Source organism: Lepisosteus platostomus, chromosome 5 (assembly GCF_059453375.1).
Source record: "Lepisosteus platostomus isolate fLepPlt1 chromosome 5, fLepPlt1.hap1, whole genome shotgun sequence".
NCBI classification, from domain to species: Eukaryota; Metazoa; Chordata; class Actinopteri; order Semionotiformes; family Lepisosteidae; genus Lepisosteus; species Lepisosteus platostomus.
The window spans coordinates 31,031,610-31,039,913 of record NC_142615.1 but is presented as its reverse complement, the minus strand read 5'-3'; the positions used below and the strand labels follow the sequence as shown (position 1 = coordinate 31,039,913).

At 37.7% G+C, this 8,304-nt stretch overlaps 1 non-coding gene across 1 annotated transcript; it reads right to left on the bottom strand.

Annotated features, from left to right (window-relative positions):
- Positions 1-3,976: 3,976 nt before the first annotated feature.
- trnal-uag (transfer RNA leucine (anticodon UAG)) lies at positions 3,977-4,058 on the bottom strand. Its single transcript has one exon. It is a non-coding gene; the product is annotated as a tRNA-Leu (tRNA).
- Positions 4,059-8,304: the final 4,246 nt, after the last annotated feature.

Sequence of the window (8,304 nt, the reverse complement as noted above, 5' to 3'; positions counted from 1 at the left end):
GACTTCGGCTTTTCGGATCTCGGCTTGGATTGGTTACTTTCGCTCTGTTTTGGATATCTGGCTTCCCCTGGACTCTCGGCTCGTTCCTATGATTACGGTTTGCTTTCGGATTACGACTTGGCTTTGTTCGCTCCTGCAAGTGGGTTCACTCACTGGTTCGGTCCCTATTACCGAACCCATAACAATGATGTTAGATTAGTTCAAATCAGTTGGTAGTTAACAAAACTAAATGCTTTGGAGGTACATTTAAAACAGCAGAGCAACACTGTAGCACTTCGAGTGTGCCTGAGTTTAATTATGTAAACCTGTCTCTCTATGAACACGACCAAAGAGTTCTCACTCAACAGAAGACTGCAATGTGAGCACAGTAATATAAAGCACCTGGAGATGCGGGGGATTGAACGGATTGTTATATGCTTTAAGTGATGGCTGTACGCACAGAAAAAAACGACAGTACTGATGATTTTTTTTAGTTGAAGCACAGATTCTTGCCAAGATAATGGACAAAGGCAACCCAGTGGATACTCTAGTAGAATGTGGAAGACCGTTCACCTCTGTAACCAACGCAACCACAGGAACAACGTCAAGAAGCAAAATCAATTCCCCATTTAAATTTGACATATGAGGTATGTTTTGTGACTCCTTGATGTAAACCCTATGATCTCTTTTGTACTTGGACAAGTTATTTCTGATGGAGCGCTATCCGCAAATATTTAATAAGCTTTACCCCTGCCGATGATTCGGCATGAAGTATCACAGACAACTGCTTTCACAGACAAAAACCGCTCACCAGCACAGCCAATATTAAATGTAGTTGCTGGCACACTACAATGTGCACTGGCTCATAAGTGATTTCGGCAGACGTTGCTCCCTATCTAAAGCTGAAAGTGCCAAAGAGCATTTCTGTTGAGAAAACATTTTTTTTCTGCATTGATGTTAAGCTTAGGGAGCCTGTCTTTTTGAAATTCTTTCTCTAAACACCGTGTGCAGCCTCCAGAGAGACTAACAAATATTTTTTTTGAGAAAATGTCTCACACATCAGAAGACACTAACGTTTATCTATGTTAGAGTATGTGAATAACAGTTTAACTGAAAAAGCTGTAATTGTGATTTTGCTAAAATTAAATAAATCGTCCATCAACAGTAAGAAATTATTAAGAAAGTAAGAAATTGTTTTATTTAATAAACTATAAGACATGAAGAGAGTTTACAGGTTATATCCTTCGCGTTGTCAATTAACTTAAGCGTTCAGGATCCAAGCCCGTGTGTGGATGATTGTGTTTCTTGAATCTCTTTAATCATCAAATGTTGTTGTTTAGTCCATCAGTTTTTTCTCGGGTTGTACCATGGATATTTTATACACTCAATACTTTTCATGCTCTTTTGCCTTTTCCTTCACATACGGAAAAAGTTCAAGGTGTTCTTGTTGCTGTGCTCCACACCTACACGAAAGCACATGTAACAGTACAGGACACACAGTGAGGAATTCGCACAGCTTTCAGCTCAGTGTGGAGTCCAGAGGGAGGACTCACTCGCTGAATGATCTCTCAAGAAATCCCTAGTGAGATTCAACAGGTGTTTTCTTCAACAGCCACTAAAAGTCTGATGACCTTCTCTGGATTTTCTGAATATGACGTTAAATTAGTTCAAATCATTTGGTAGTTAACAGAACAAAATGCTTTGGAGGTACATTTCAAACAGCAGAGCAACACTGTAGTACTTTGAGTTTAATTGTGTAAACCTGTCTCTCTATGAACACGAGCAAAGAGTTCTCACTCAACAAAAGATTGCGATGTGAGCACAATAACATAAAACATCTGAAGATGCCAGGGATTAAACCCGGGACCTCATACATGCGAAGCATGCACTCTAGCATTGAGCTACATCCTCTAGGGCGCAAATGGTGGAACTGACGTAAAGATGTGCATATGTTCACTGAACACAATCCACCCTTCACGAAGAATGCCTGCAGTTTCCCACTTTCGCGTTTCTTCTACTACAAAGTAAAATCATGGGAATGAAGAAATAAGGAAGGGAAAATAATCACATCGAAACTTCCAGAGACTGGGCAAAATGAATAATTTATTTTTATATCCAGTTACATGGGAGACGGTGGTTGATTCTTCAACAGGGGAGAGCGTTTTTCTACCTCCTTACTCGACTGTCTTTCAATTATGTTTTCTTTGAAATCTTTTTGCATCTTTTAAGTGCTTGCGATTAAATTACGCATAGAAAAACAGCAGCACAGTTGATGTTCATGGACAAATGCACACAACTCCAGCGATTAAGCCCTGTCTGTAAATATTGTAGAAGAACGTTAAAGGGCGAAACAACGCTCCAACCATGGGAATGGTAACAAGAAAGATCGTGTTCTTATTTAATATGTGCTTTTGAATTGCCTTGTCAATACACACAGGCTTTAGAGATGGACAAATAATTTACAGTTGTGTTTGTAAACAAAGATGGAACATGTTTTTTCTATACCAGGAAGAAAGGAGCAGACTCTTAAACTTTAAGAGACAGAAACAACACCTCATCACAGCTAACGCTAATTAAAACAACATCACAACAGAAGAGTGAAGCCTTGAGTGAATCAAATTAGTTTTCATTGGTCGTCTGAGTCTTCATAACTTTGTAGTTGAGAGAGAGGATTGCGAAAATGTGCGGGTGCTACTTAGAAGTGTGTTGGTAGTACAGATGACTTCCAAATAATTGAGCCGGGTTTTAATCCCAGCCAGTGCATCCCCAAACCTTTTCAAGATAATCTGTTATCCGGTAGCACATCTCCTGAAACTAACATTCGAGGTAGGAAGCGTGCTCTTAAACACCAAAACACTCAAAAAGGTAGAAGCAGATCTCTGTACACAAGACAGTAGTGCAATATTAGAATTTCTGAGTTCTTGACGGATTCAGGCTCCTTCTCAGAGGTCCTTGCTCGCCAAATAACTTTACATCTGAGGAAGAGCACCATGGAAAAAAAAAACAACTCAACAAGCGAGCCCATTGGTTGCTCTTGCTCTTAATGCAAGGAGCTGTTTTTTTTCCCTCGCAATAATCATTATTAACCAAAAACAGCAGCACAGGTAGGTCGCATTTGTGATTATGTCACTTCTCTGCTTCAGCAAGGTCAATAAAAGACTCTGAAAGTAGTAAAGCAAAACTGAACTCAAAATCATATTAGGAATTCTGAGCGATATCTCCATACAGTTAATCCAAAAAGAACGTTGAAATATTTGAATATCATCTCTCTATATATTTCTCTGCTTTTTAACCGGAGTAAAGCTATTGGATTGAAGGAATGCTAACCGCTGGGTTAAAATGTATAGTTGTTATTTGGAGAAATCTGTAAACTCATGATCTTATATGTTTTAAAAGACAGCACAGGGAAAAACGACAGTGCTGATTATTTTCCAGAGACGGAGCACTGATGACCTATCCGAGCTGATTGATAAAGCCCACCCAGTGGATACTCTAGCAGAACGTCAACGAACATTCACCTTTGTATCCAAAGAAACGACAGGAACAACATCAGGAAGCACAATCAATTCCCCTTTTAAATCTTTCCTGTAAGGTATGCTATGTGAATTCATGAAGTTAATCCTCTGATCTCTTTTGATCACGAACAAAGTATTTCTGATGGAGCGATATGTTCAAAGATTTAATAAGCTTTACCCCTGCCAACGATTCGGCGTGAAGAATTAAAAGTTTCACAGACAAAAGCAGCTCACCACCACAGCCAATATTAAATGTACTTGGCGGTACACTATCATGTGCACTGCCTCAAAAGTGATCTCGGCAGACGTTGTTCCCTACATAAAGCTGAACGTGCCAAAGAGAATTTCTGTTGGGAAAACAAAATATTTTTTCTGCCTTGATGTTAAGCCTGTCTTTTAGAAAGTCTATCTCTAAACACCTCCCGCAGCCTAACAAAAAGCGCTTTTACTTATTGTATTGCAGGTCTTAAAACATTAATATTTGGCAGCAGTGGGATTCAAACCCACACCCCCAGAGAGACTGAAGCCTAAATCCAGCGCTTTAGACCACTCAGCCACACTACCTTCCTCCATACCCATCTTCCTCACATTGCTGGCTTGGACTGGGGGGGCTTCAGCTCTTGTCGTCAGATCTAATGATATCATGACATGTGGAAGTGACTGCTCCTTCATCTTCTGAGATGCTTTCAATAGCACAAACGCTACTTTCACCGGCACAAACACAGCAATAACCAAGGAGGTGGGTTTCATCCTTTGTGCTGTTTGTAGGGGCGCACTACTACTGTTGCTTTTTTCATAATTTCTTCAAATCCTTCATTTGAAGGATATTGATGATAATACCACATAAATTGTGGTTTTCTTGTGATCGCCAATTTTATTCAAATAACAGCCTTTTTTACAGTTCCTTGCATGTTTCACAAGGTATAATAGCCCCCCTCGCATCCTCAGCTAACATATTTTAAAATTACAATAGCTTATACAGCATGCATGTTTACATTTATATTAAAATTAAAGTAAATATACAAGAATACATACAGTCCAAACCCAATAATCCTTGTCAGGTTCTCCAACAAATCTGCTTGTTATTTTAACATGTTTCAGCTGAGGGTGCAACAGGAGTATAAATGAATTTTCCCGCCAGCCATTCAAAGACCAAATTCCATGAGTGAACATTATTTTCTCAGATGTTGCCGGCATTGGACTTTGCCGGTGGTATTGAATTATGTCCACATCTGTTGTAGTAGTTCCTTCTTGAAATTCGACACGTGCAAAGCACTAGTAATATCATAGGTGTTAAAGTTCGCTGAGTCTATTCGAGTCATAGTGTGTATCCCTGCCTATCATTGGGAGACGGGTAGCTTTTTTACACTCAGATTCCAATCTTCAATGCTTTGTGTGAGAGCTTACATAACTTTCATTTTCTCACATTTTCTGACGATTGTTCCAAAGGGGCACCCTGTCAATTCCGAATACTTTTCAAAAATCTGCCTGCATGTTTGATTATTGTCATTTCATTTAGAAAAAGTTCAATATTGATCATAACTAAAGAAAATAATGATCACGAACAAAAAAGGGATAAAGATGCGAGTCGATCTTGAATCAGAGCTGGGTGACACGGGCTTCTGTTCTGATATGGTTTAATGAGAAACAGGAGGAATCGCCAATCTCCTATAGAACATGAGCTGAATCAGGAGTGAGACTTTTCGCATTCTCGTGCATATGTCAACGCCTGACCTACATCGTAAAACTAACATTAAGTTGTCAGAGACATTCATTTATATACAAACAAGAGACAGACCAAGTAATAATTCTACATTAGTTCAGGTGGGTAAACCTGAACTAACTAACTAATAAACCTATTAATAATTCTACATTAACGTGTCCTACACTGATCAGACTAATTGACATGGTCTGATTCAGAGCCTGTGCAGTTCGTGCCAATTACAACAAGGACAGTTCTGATCCCTCATCACCGAACTGAGCACAAGTTCAGCTGTTCTCCAGTTTTGTTACGCATGGTTTTTCATTGCAATTGAGTTCAGAGCTGGAGCTAATCTCCAGACAGTACAGTGTTTTGTTTTTCAAAGTTCAGATCTTGGCCAAAACAAGAAAATCAGACGTGAGCTGAATTCGGAACAGGAACCTCTACTTCTTCGTTTATTGAGCTTTTGATCAATGTCTGAATGAAACAGATTCGCTTTTTTAACTCTTTGATTAAAGTACACAAAAAGCACCTTCCTTCGAACCGCAATCGAACCAGCAACCTAAGGACTCCCTGCTGATTCCACTACACTCCTCCGCTCAACCAACTGAACTATTGAAGGGATGGCGGTAGTGAAATGTAGTGAAATGTTCCGGGTGATTTAAATCCCACTTCGACATCAAGTTTCCAACTCGTTTCCTTAGTCTTGTTTACCTTGAATTTAAGCCACAAACCAGGATTCTACTGTACAAACTTCCAGGGATATTACAAAATGTTTGATGGGGAATCAATCATTCCAGGCGGAAACTGACTCCTTTTTTTTCTCGAGGGATCATATTAAACATTTCATTAGTATCGAGAGGAGGATCACCATGAGACACAAAACAAACAGTTTCTTTCTGTCTTTATTAGAAAGTAGCGTTTGTGCTACATTAATAATATTTTCGTGGAAATAAAGAAGTTGTAAATTTTAAAATTTATATTTGAATCGAAATGTGGTTTTGAGTTAAATATTAGCGTGTTCATGTAATTAGTTTATGTTTGTCATTGCTATATATATACATTGCCATGTTACTAGAATTTGTAACTGAAGTTTACTAGTTGAGTTTTGTTATGATGGTTAGACATTTGTTGATTATAATATTGTATATAATGTATAATTTGAACTACATATTTTTCAGGTGTGAATAATTGTATATTTTAAGAATAAATTTCTAAAATAAATCATTGGCTTTATTTAATAGTTTCTACACCTATAAAAATCTTTCTTTGATGTACAGATGCAGCCATTCAAAATGGGTAAGGTATTTCGCGGCATACCCCGGTGGGCGTGTCGCGGTGTCACGTGGTATCACGTGGTGTCCCGTATCATTTGACGCTCTGCCGGAAACTATCCGGCGTCGCCTTGTAAAACCGCCAGGGGGAGCTTTACCTCTCATTTACAGCATTTGAGCCTTTAATTTTGAACTGTTTATTACAGCATGTTAATCATCAGTCATTAAAATGTTGGTTTATTTTATGAAAGCAAGATTGCTCAGTTGGACAAAAGTACACAACCTACCTTTATCAGAAATATTTATGCATTAAAGCCTTTACTGAAGATATTACTAATAGTATTAATAATGGATGACTTTGGACAAGCTGTATACTCAAAGTATAATTTCTTTAGCACATTTGTACAAGCACTTGGAATCTGTCCAAGCCATACTTTGTCAGGCATTTTGTTTTACTTCAACGGGCATAAAAACTTCCTTGCTTTTAACAGGGCGTTTCATAATTTCTAACTACGAAAATGATTTAAAATGCGACACCTATCATGAAAAGAAAAAAATACACACCAGTATTCCATTTCTCCCTAAACATTGTAAGCTTCGAAGTCTTTAACTAACGTGATACCGGAGTCAACAAGCATACTTTTAGAATTTGATTAAAAGGGAATATAATATGGAATCGCGTATCTCAAGAAATTAATAACGATATAATCATATTCATGTTGCAAAAGAACTGCAACAGACATAAAAACTCCCTTGCTTTTAACAGAGCGTTCCATAATTTCTAAATACGAAAATGCCAGGTGAAAGGATTTGTAAACACTTTTTGTTAAAGCAAGTCAGTTTTTTCCGCAACACATAAAATACATTTTTCCAAGAAAGTTTAGCCTTTGTCACTAATGAAACCACTAAATAAAGACATAAATATAGAAATCTTAAGATTTGCTTTATTTAATGTTGGTAGCAGGATGAACTGTCAGAGTGTATATTTTGTCGCAAAGTTGCTGCAAGATGTTAACAGTGAAAAAGGTATTTAGAAATGAGTTATTTCAAGATGAAAAAGAAAACATACACGAAACATGGTCTCATTACGACCAGAATCGGTCTTGAGATATTTTTAACTTGATTTACAGTATTTGAGAGGTATGTCTTAACACCGATACTACAGTGCTTAAGTACTGCTCACGTATATGTTTCTAGGTTTATATTATGCATTTCATACGGTCAAATTACTTTTTAGCAACTAATAAGAAGCGCGAAACGGTATGCGTTTTAGTTCCGTTTTGTGCTGGGACCCGTGGATTGATTAGAGATATCAAGTACATACAAGTCATTTTATAAATGTTGTAGTTCGTCTTGAAAAAATGTTACGAGTACATCATCTATCAACAATTACACAGGTTCTGTTTCCATATTGCGGATTTTGGTTAGGTATTATCAAATCCAGTGGCGCTGTGTGTTAGTTTACTGAGTCCCATGTCACATGGTCTGTGATTGAAACCTGTAAAACCGGTTTAATTCATCACAGCCAGCACTCTTCAGGTGTGAGGGTCTTCTGCTCAGAATGAAATGCTAAAATGTTTGTGTATATTCTAATGGTAGTGGGGGCAGGGTGTGTGGGAACAGGTTTGGTTGAAATTGCATTGGAGATCTATGTTCTTCACACCTGAAACATTTTCTCTGAAAGCATTTTCTTCGCAGTTTAACCGATCTTGTTACAGCATGTTACAGTTTACTATTATTAACCATATTAATTTTAAGTGCTTAATGTAAAATCTTGTAAAAATATATTTTCATTGTTCAAATATACATTAAGTCTGACTATCATATAATAAGT